Consider the following 10,519-nt stretch of genomic DNA (forward strand, 5'->3'; position numbering starts at 1 on the left):
GGGTGGATAAGAATATTTTCTGTATTTTGCTATAATGTATAACTCCATTTCAGGGTGATCTTTTATTAGGCAAATATACTATCCTTAGTTTTATTAGCACCGTTTATTTTAGTCGTGCTTTATATCCACGTTAATGTTTTATACGACACACTGGATATTGTTAAGCCCCATTTTAATTCCTGAAGTTGAGTTTCACTTTGCGTACGTACGTAAAGGGAACGGTAATACCTAAGGGAAAATCCAGCAAAATTTCTACATTATTACACACGTCTGTCAATTCCTGTAACGTGCGTTTCATTATTGCCATTATGTACTCTGGTGTCAATAGAATATTTTATATATTGACCATGCTATTATGCTATGTCAAAATATTTGTGGTAAAAATGATGGCACTGTTTTATATCTGTTTCACAACAGACCGTTTTCATGTTTCCTTCGAATATTATATATTAAAAGTTTTTCCCATGTCATTTACTAATTGTTTTATTGGTGCTGTCACCTTAAATTCCATAAAATAAAATGCAGATGACGTTGTATGCATGAAGTCACCATCGCTCGGTCAAGGGATTGGGATGATTATTTAACATTGTGCTTGATTTTCAAATCCATTTCTATCTATCAGCTTACTAGCTAGTAAACATGTCATAGTCATGTTTAAAATGAACATGAAAGTAATAGTTGGGTGTATGAAGCCAAGACTTTTCAGTTCGAAGAGATAACTAACCCAAATCACATGGAACTGTACAGTAAATTGCCAAACCTGGCCCTCCCCCTTAATTACAAACAAGATCAAACCTGTCCTTTGATGGTAGCAGAAATGACTTCAAAGGCAGGACTTTGCACATGTCTAGATGAGCTGGTGCTTTTGCAACCTACTACAGATGTTGGCTGTGTGTGCACTTGAGCATATGTGTTGCCATGTTCTCTCTGTTTTCTCCTTGCTCTCTCTCTCTGTATTCCAGCAGCATAAGTGTGAAGTCTGTCAAACTGTCATCCTCAGCTGAACTCATGTACAAAACATTCAGTGCCACAGATATGAGCCCGCAAGCTGTGTTGGCACAAGTACTATCAAGATGGTGGTCTGGCAATTGAGCTTAGTGTTCTTTAGTGAGAGTACAGACTCCATTCGCATTCTGAAATCCCTTCAAAATCACACCCTGTAATATGCAATAACAATAGTCTCTGCACAGGGAGGAAAAATCTGCATGAATAATGTATTCAACATCGCAATTGACTTCATTCTACTGAATGTTTCCCAAAACCACATTGTAAGCCCTGCCAGTATTGTATTAACTGAACAAACAGACACTGTAGAAGTACTGTTATAGTACTGTTAAAGAAAGCATATAACGTCCCGTATATTTCAAAATAAAAGATAAGCATTTATATTACGCAACCTATGGAATGGTAGTGGGAATTTACAAATGGCTTGCCAGGCTTTGATTAACTCAAGACACTCTCTTACTGGGTAGTCTCACTGCTGAACTGTGCCTTTTCACATGACAGTTGCATTTAAAACTGAAAAGAAATGCTGTCTTATCAAACTAAAAGGTGACTAAAAGGTCCTCCGATCCCTGGAAGTTCTCTATTACCCAGCAGGCCTACCAGCTATTGCAGATTCAGTACTACACTGTTGCCCACCCCAGCACTAGAACAGCGCCTTTACAAGATGAGTCACTTAGCATCCCAGGAATTTTTAACGTGGCCAAAGACCAACCTAGCAACATGACCATAAATTTCTAAAAGTGGCCTTGTGACCCAGGTCAGTTGGACAGTCAACAACTCAAATTAGGTTAGTGTAAATATCTAGAACTGGGAACCGTCGTCCCATGGCTGTATACTCTATCAATGCAAACAACAGACATGGAATGTATAATGATACCTTAATTCATTGCTAAAAAACAATGTTTGTTGAATTAACCCATTGAAGAAACCATTTCAAACCGTCCATAGAAATAAACAAAGGATATGTAGATATTGCTTGATATTTAATTCGGAACCTAGATTTTACAGTGTAGATTTACTGTTTCAGCATGATTCAGCATTATATTATTATTACCATGAAATACAACAATACCTCTGTGTACCTATAGATGTATGTATGCTTTGAGTGACAATAGTTGTCTATGACAGTTATTGGCTCTTCTGTGCATATGTTAAAACAACTCATTGGTAGCTCACTGATGATATGAGTAAAAACCCAAGTGCCAAAATTACTTAAGGGAGTGTTTAACACACAGCCACAATGTTGTATCATCAGAAAAAAAATTAGAATGAGCTGGGTTTCTTGCAGGAAATCTTGAGGTTACTCGGGACTATAAATGCAGCAATTTGTTCTCAGCTTCACAGTTCACAGAATTAAGTTTAGTTTTGTAGCGCCATCTGTTGGGAAAGTATAAAATAGAATAAGTGAATTTGAGGTCAAATAAATTAATGTTTTCGTATTTAGAATTTATTTTAAATATTTATATTTTGCATTTACTACTTTTAATTTTTTTTTAATTTCTGTTTTTTTTTCTTCATTCCCAGTACACGATAAATAAAACAGTAATAAGACCACAGTTATTTGTGTGACGACTTGTTTACTTTCATTATTTCAGTTGTATTCCATGTGGACATGACAGTACAATTAGTATCACACAGTAAGCAGCCATCGCCAGATGTACTGTGTTAGGTGCTTATATCGTGACAGGCTAGTTCACATCGCCCATCCCCAGGAGGCTTCATGCCAGTCTAGGAACTCATCTTTGCTGAACAGATTATGACTCCCCATTTTAATTGATATGCCTGCAGCCTGGTTTTTTTTCTGCCTAAAGTCATTCAACTGTGTGCAATGATCCAAAATGGCATGATCATGCTATATTTTCAGAATGAATTAATTTTATTTAATTATTTAAAAAAAAAATTTTTATCTGTCCCCAGCTGTTACAGTTCATGAACTGAAAGTAAATGCATTTTCAGAATTAACTGAATTGAATTATGAAAAACAGGATTAACGACGTAAAAACAGAATATGTTCTTTGAATAGTGGCGCTTAAACGCTGGACGGTGATTGGATACTAGTGTATGCCGTAAAGTGCGGCTGCTGTTCAAGTGGAATATAAATTCAAACGACAAGGTCTTACGGCCTCGTTTTCCCAGCTCCTGCAGGCGAAGGTACGATGTTCTTTCCTATGCTACTGCTCAAAGAGTTAGCTCACCAGGCAATTTTGGAACCGTAGAATTAATCAGCGTATCAGAATGCATTCCTTATAATCGTGTTGCATCTTCAATCTCAGCGAAGTCATGTATTGTATGATGAAATGAATCCCGACTTGAACTAGTTTAATAAGAAAGAACTTTGTGACTCGAGTGACCACGTGTTCACGTTATTTAACGTTAGATATTAAGCTATCATGGCTGGTTATCTGATTTATTGAATGAATTTGTTTAATTTTGTTAGTTTCACCAAAGCCCTGTATATATATATATATATTTAAGTAGGTTGACGAGCTTTAATGGTTGGTTAGCGACGACATTTTGACCAGGGCTGTACTTCTACACGGCCTCTCAGTCACTGCCATGTGGTAGCTGGTACATTCGGGGTTACCTTGTTCCGTGGGTTTATCTCGAAGGTTTACACATGGCTACACGAATTTCAGGCTTTGCTTCCATCTTTGTACACATGTTGCATTGGTGACAATGAGGCCTGGAACATCGACAAGTATAAACCGTTAGAATAAGCTAGAATTAAGTTTCGAATGCTGCACGCTAGCCATCGGGAATGTACGATGGTAGCTAATGTTAGCTACATTCCATGTTTACTTTCGGTCCTGCGGTACCTATGGGTTGTTGGTATTAGCGCACCAACTGTAGAGACGTGTATGCGTATGTATATTTTTATGCATTTGTGTGTGCATTTAAGCGCCTTTTTACTGCCGTATTGTATTGCTAGACACAACCACTTTGTGCAGGTGGCTGCATCGATATTCCTGAATAAGATTACCGTATTGTATTGTGTTAACTAGATGTCTTCTCAAATCTGCATTTTCGTTGGATTGAGTGGACAAGTGGTTGGGTTAAACCAATGTTGCGTGACGCGAACTTCCGGTCGATATCTGAATTGGAGCACAGTGCGGTTGCGCTCTAAATATAAATTCTTTAATGCCTCTTAAATATTAAAATTACATGATTGTACTGTCATTTTACTATAACTGGATTGGAGTATGTGTGCTGGGGGCTGTCGCTTATGAACAATGTCACCGCAGAATGATTGCAGTGGAGGATGCCACCCCCCTTCCTTCCATGCTTCCTTGTGTCGTGTTACAAATAAATCGTGGGGAGGAAAAAAAACTGGCAAGGAAGACCGCATTTTAAAGAATGTACACTGCCGGGTCTCCGCTAACTGCAAGGAAACTTAAAATGGGCCCTTCTACCATTATTTGGATTTAAAAATAAAAAATAAAGCCGAGGTTGTTCTTCCAGTTTGTCCTTGAACTAATGGCTAATCCTTAGTCACCACACTACTGAACTCGCCTTTTTTTTTTCTTTTTTTTTTTTTCTTTTTTTTTTCTCTGCAGTAAGGAGTTTTTGGCTGCTAACCAGTTGTGTGGATGACCTGGAATGTGTCCGAAGAGGCAGTACAGTGTTCCCTCTCGGTAAGTACATTTTTAATGCAGTGGGCTGTGCCTCAATGATTTGGCACAACTTCAGTCAAAGCCTTTGACACTGTGGGCTGAGTACTGTTGTAGTGCAAATATAAAACCGTCCTCTTGCAACCCACTGCTGTGCTTACCCAACAGCAGTGTTACTTATGAGGATGGACACCACCATCTGTTTAAATTTGTGGGGAATCTGTGGAGTACTGTGAATATTAATTTTTGGCTTTATTTTAGGAGGGTGTCAAGACACGGGAGTGAAGATTGGCACATATGCTACATCTGTGGTAAGTTGTTTGTTATTCAGGGAACTCTGAGACTGAGGTTGCTGTTCATGGGAGCCCTGCCATAAATATTCTCATTAGTTTCAATAAAATGTAACAAAACTTTGCAGAAGTTTTAATTTGTAGTGCAATTTCCTCTGCCTCTGCTCTGCATGCATTGTCATGATGATTGGCAAAAATGTTCAACTGCTCTGAAGAATGTGAATGAGCTATGCCTTTCTGAACGGTTAGAAAATGTTGAATATGTTTTTGTGATGTCTTGGTGCTGGCCACCATATTAATGAATTCATTTTGGTTAATTTGTCCACCCCTTAAATCTGCTACCTCCAGGTTAGGAAATTTTCCTGTGCTGCTGACTCGTGAACCTAATGGCCCTGCATAAAGGTATGCTCAAAATGTGTTCCTTCTGAATTTTGCCATGGGATTTTGAGTAGTGAGTCTGCACAATGATGTTTTAAACTGGAGAATGTTTTGACTAGTGTTCATCACTGTCATGAGCAAGGCCCTTAACCCTGCATTGCTCCAGGAGAGGATTGTCTCCTGCTTAGTCCAATAGTGTACATTGCTCTGGATAAGAGCGTCTGTTAAGTGCCATTAATGTAATGTCCTTGTCCTCATTTTTCCACCTTCTACCATAAATTGTGTATTCCAGTAGTCTGAAATTTGACTTCTCGAAAGGGCAGCTGGACCCACCTCTTCCCCCGAGGTCTATCCCGACAGACTCTCTTCAGTAGGGCCTAGTCGTTGGAAATGCCTCGCAGAATAAACCTGCGGTTTCGCTTTACCCTCAGAACTAATCCCGTTAGACCTGTGGGATAAAACTGCAGAACAAACTTTCATAAAATGGAGTGGGATGTTTGTGCTGTGTGCTTGTCTGATGGCCCATCTTTCCTAGGTCCTGCTGTCCACTTGAGGGTGCTGTTGGTCACTTAATGCCAGTGGTGAGTAACTGAATTGGGCCTCATGTAGCCCTGCAGTTAAATGTGTGTTGAGGTTATATTGTGATAATTCACACTAAACTGAAGGCAGAAACTGAATGAATTTCAAAGTCCTTTCCTGTAGTAAGGCTTCTCTGTTTAGTGGTTGCCAAATGTAAGGTTAAAATGTCCATTTGGTTTGGTAGTGGGTGGGGTGGCTTCTAATTTATAACATGGAAGTCTTTGGTTATGCAAATGAGTTGAGGACCATATTTCACAATGCATTAATCCCTTTCATAGACTAAGCAGTATTTGCATTGTGGGGTAGTCTCTTGGCGAAAGGGGTCCACTAAAGGGCAGCTTACACTGCCATTTTGCCTCTATTCCAGCCTTTACTGCCCATTTTCAGTACTCCCCTTATCTTTTTAGTAGACTCAGTTTTTATTCTCGCCCGGTTTATTTAGCCTTGCAGAACTTGTATCCTTGTTGACCCTGATTGAGCAACCTTTGATTGTGAATAACTCCTTAAATGTTAATCTCTTAGTTTATAATCCCACTGGAGACGTAGTGAAATGTAGCTGATTGTGAGCGGTGTTTGCATGCCTTTTCTCCCCCACACCGAAATGCACTGTATGGTATCTGCAGCCAGCTGCTGCCCCCAGCTGCCCTGTTCATTACACAGTGCGAGAGCAACTCTGCATCTGGCATCGTTGGTCTCCACGCCTCTCTGTGCTTTGGAGTCCTGGTATTTGTGCTGAGACAAGCGCATCTGGCATTCTGAGGGTTAAAATGGAGGGGGTTAAAGGAATTGAAAGGTGTTTTGTCTTTCCACAGCTTCTTGGCTGGTAAAGGATGTCTCTCCCTGCACCGGCTGTCTGGCACAGTTCAGACCACGTAAGTGTTTGCTTCGACCTTTTTTTTTTTTTTTTTTTTTTTGCTGATCTCCACTCCTCGCTAGTGTTTTGGGCCCATTGTGGATGCGTTTTAGGCACTTAAACTAAGAGTGGTCGTCCTCGGTACATTTTTAAGATGTATTGATGCTGAACTCAGGAATTCCCTGAGTTGCTTTTCAAGTGTTTCAGAACTGTGCAACTTCACTCCGATGAGGGGAAGGCCGAACAGCCAGTGTTGAGGCTTCAGTGTTTCCGGAGGGTCTGTAGTTTGGGCCTGTATTAATGTGCTTGGTTGCGGGGGGTGCCAGGGATGGGGTCTGAGCACTGTATGGTATCTGCAGCCAGCTGTTTCCCAAGCTGTCCTGTTCATTACACAGTGCGAGAGCAACTCTGCATCTGGCATCGTTGGTCCCCACGGCTCCCTGTGCCTGGGGTCCTGGTATTTGTGCTGAGACAAGCCCTTTACACTGCGGTCAACTGATTTTTTTTTTTTTTCCTGTGGACTGGCATTGGTGGAAAGAGACTGGCATACGCAGTCAGTTCTACAGTGTAGTTCACCAAAGCTCTGCCCAGTTAACCATTGTACGTGTGAGGTCATGAATGTTCCTAATGGAATATTCTAATGCCTGATTATTGGGGCCTTGCATTTATCTGAATGGGGATATAAACTTCTCCATTTAAATTCTGAAATGTTGAATGGAATTAGATTATCCCTAGAGGTTTGAGTACCCCATTTGCTTAAATAAGTCAAGGTAGAACATTTGCTGTAGATTGCAAGGCCTGTTTATTAAAAATGAATAAATGTACTGAACTTAATTTTGCTTCCAAAATAAGCATTTCTTTTTTTCAAGTGAAGGGTATAATCCAGTAAATGTTTCAAAGGCAGGCTTACGAAATGTGTGCGTCCCTGGTCTTCTAGGCATGGAAGTTGACATGCGAAGTTTGGTTTGGGTAGGGCATCAAAGCAAGTTAAAAATAAATCTAGCATGCTTGCTGTTCATTGAAGCATCAACCAGGAAGTCAAATGGCTGTGATTTCATTGCCATGGTTCTCTAAATTGGTGTGTGCGCTTTAGTTTTGGCCAACACCTTTTTCTTTGCAATTTCTTTCAAACTGTACTCAAGTCAGCAGCCTCTAGCAGTATCACGGAGTTGCAGACTAGCCCATTTTCCCCCTTCAGTGGTGCCTGTTTGTACAGTAGATTCCTCTGCTGTAAAATGCTGTTCCTCTGCATTTTAGGCTGTCCTTGATGCTTCCTGAAGCTGGCACTTCAAAGTGAACTGGTGAGTTCTCTTCCTTCCTTTCCCCTCTTCTCTTCCTTTGTTCTGCCCTCCTCTTAAAGGTAAATTATTTGTATATTCTGACTCAGACCTTTCCAGCCAACTAAGTAAAACTGGAACATGTTTGGTTGAAGTGAAATTGGTCATATACCAAGGCTACTGGGATGTGTGGTTCCTGGCCTGCTGTGGACATGACCAGAAAGTAAATCCCATTCCAGTGGTGTCTCGCCAGTGCGTAGCTGGCCTGGCCCACTGGGAACATCCTCCCTTTGAGCTCGAATGTGTTCTTGCAGCTGAAAGAATGTGATGCAACTCATTCTAGTACTAATGCATTTGCTTGTTCTGCCTTCTGCAGGATGGTGGTGACTCCAGTCCACATCACTTGGTCAAGTGCTGAAAATTGAAGTGGCCTGGCAGGTGTGTATAATGTGCAACAAGGATGGTGGCTATTTAGTATAATTTCTAGGAAATGCACCTTGTTACAGAGAAGGGTGCAAGCCTAATTCCCAGGCAGGATACTGGCATTGTATACTATAACCTGGACTGCTTTGCATACCTTTTGGCTAGACTGTTTTACCAAAATGTTGTCTGCTTTATCGAGGACTGTTAAATAATTTTTAAAGGATCATTTTCAAAGGGGGTCAGCTGGGTTGTACACCGGCGATCCTTCACGCAGTGATCCTACACTACTGCCACTGGAGACCTTGAGCAGGTTCCACTACTGGGTCCTGCTGGGTTTCCAGGGCAACACCTAACATGATCCAGCTTTCTAATGTAAACCCCCCAGCCCAAATAACAGTGAGACCTTGGTATTGATCTTGAGTCTGAATGAAGCTCCAGGAGCTGCTACTCTGAGGGTGTAATGGGTTTTCTTCTTAAACCATGAATTGGTCATTTTGCTAATGGATTTCACCTTCTGCTTTCTAGCTCAACAACCGCTGGGGTTGGGGCACCTGCAGGTCAGCTGTAGTAGAATTTCCTGCACTGGGCAGTGGACTCGGCTTGCTTTGACAGCCAGCTGATCAACACCAGGACGTCGTCAGGAAACGCACATTCCTCTCCACCGCCACCTCCCCTTATCTGGGCCATGGAACTGTCTGGACTGTGGCATACAGACATGAGCAAACCATGATCAGTCTCCCCATTCATCAGAAACCAATGAAGAACAGTGTTCCTGACTGTATTGAGGCTTGACATGCATTGTGTGGTTGCATATTGGTTTGTGGGTTATGTAACATGCGGTCTTAAAATAAAATAAAATGGTCCTTTTTGTGAAGTTGTGACTGGTTGCACATTCTTTACCATAGCATTCTACATGACACGGACCACCTTGATCTGGTGCGTTGATCCCATTATGGGATTATTTCCTGTTGAAGATTTAGCCGTCGTTTGCCAACACGAAATGAAGTGCGAAATGCATCACCTGGGTTTATAGTGCTGATGAGAACGTTTCGTGAATGCCAGCTCTCCTGTGAGATGGTCTTTGGGGGTTCTGCTGAATTCAGCTTTAAATGTGGATCTACAGTGATGTGCACAAGTCTTGGGAGCATGACAAAAATCCATACCACAAATCTGCTCGAGTAATGGAATGAAGTTTCTAATGTCAAATTTGCTATTGAGTGAACAGTTGCTGAAATCAAATCAGTATTTGTTGTGGCCACCATTCACTTAAACTGTCAATTGTTAGGCCTACTGTCTTTATTTTTTAAAATCTGAACATTCAAGAACTTTCTCACTTCTGCATAGCTTTGGCAGTCTCGCTCGCTTCTGTCTCCAGGTAATCCCTGTTTGCCTCAGATCACGTTATCTTGAAAGGTGGTCTTAAATTTCACAAAGTCACTCACTTGCCCCCTAAAACACATTAATACTGAAGACGACATTTATATTTTTAATTTAAGGTGGCTTAAGACTTTTTGTACAGTACTGTGCATGTGCTAAAAGGCTAACCGCCTGTTCACAATACACAAGTGACAATGTGGTTTGGTTTGTGAGAAGCTGGCTGTACCGTGAGGTTTCTGGCAGCACTTCGAGGAGTTCACAGGACTGGGCTCCCATGCTGGTCATGGGGAAGGGATTAGTGGCCTGGCTTCATAGAGTCCAGCCTTCACTCACACTGCATTAGGTGGCCATTTTGCTTGTTGGCCGTTCATTGATGTTAATGGAAAAGGCCGACGTGTAATTTCCCCCTCTGCGGGCACAGATTTGGGCTGCCACAACGCGGGCCTGTTCAGTTTTGGGAGGTGTGATATTCAAGGCATGTTTACTAGTTACATTTTGCTTTTGTTAATGGAAAGTGGTGGGGGTTAATGGATGTGTGTGTGAATACTCTTCTGAAACAAACTGCAGCACAGCCCTGCCAATCTGCGTTGCCTTGTGGGGGTGGGTGTAGACCAGCATGTTGTCTCTGCCGTTCTGAGATGGCGATTCGATTTGCCTTTTCACAGGAACCCCTCCCCCCCCCCCTCCAGCCCTGGCCCTCACTGCATTTTGAGTGGTGAAGTGTGATCC

General features: G+C 41.6%; 1 long non-coding RNA gene and 4 other non-coding genes across 5 annotated transcripts; all 5 read left to right on the top strand.

Annotated features, from left to right (window-relative positions):
• Positions 1-3,119: 3,119 nt before the first annotated feature.
• On the top strand, positions 3,120-9,287 carry LOC133132763 (uncharacterized). The gene is made up of 9 exons (XR_009709171.1): positions 3,120-3,156; positions 4,560-4,637; positions 4,875-4,924; positions 5,252-5,305; positions 5,817-5,862; positions 6,673-6,732; positions 7,971-8,014; positions 8,367-8,428; positions 8,939-9,287. It is a non-coding gene; the product is annotated as an uncharacterized LOC133132763 (long non-coding RNA).
• LOC133134141 (small nucleolar RNA Z40) lies at positions 5,077-5,150 on the top strand. The gene has a single exon (XR_009709259.1). It is a non-coding gene; the product is annotated as a small nucleolar RNA Z40 (small nucleolar RNA).
• LOC133134148 (small nucleolar RNA SNORA18) lies at positions 5,622-5,755 on the top strand. Its single transcript, XR_009709266.1, has one exon. It is a non-coding gene; the product is annotated as a small nucleolar RNA SNORA18 (small nucleolar RNA).
• LOC133134142 (small nucleolar RNA SNORA8) lies at positions 6,463-6,603 on the top strand. The gene has a single exon (XR_009709260.1). It is a non-coding gene; the product is annotated as a small nucleolar RNA SNORA8 (small nucleolar RNA).
• Positions 7,052-7,190, top strand: LOC133134143 (small nucleolar RNA SNORA8). Its single transcript, XR_009709261.1, has one exon. It is a non-coding gene; the product is annotated as a small nucleolar RNA SNORA8 (small nucleolar RNA).
• Positions 9,288-10,519: the final 1,232 nt, after the last annotated feature.

Source organism: Conger conger, chromosome 7 (genome assembly GCF_963514075.1).
Source record: "Conger conger chromosome 7, fConCon1.1, whole genome shotgun sequence".
NCBI lineage: Eukaryota > Metazoa > Chordata > Actinopteri > Anguilliformes > Congridae > Conger > Conger conger.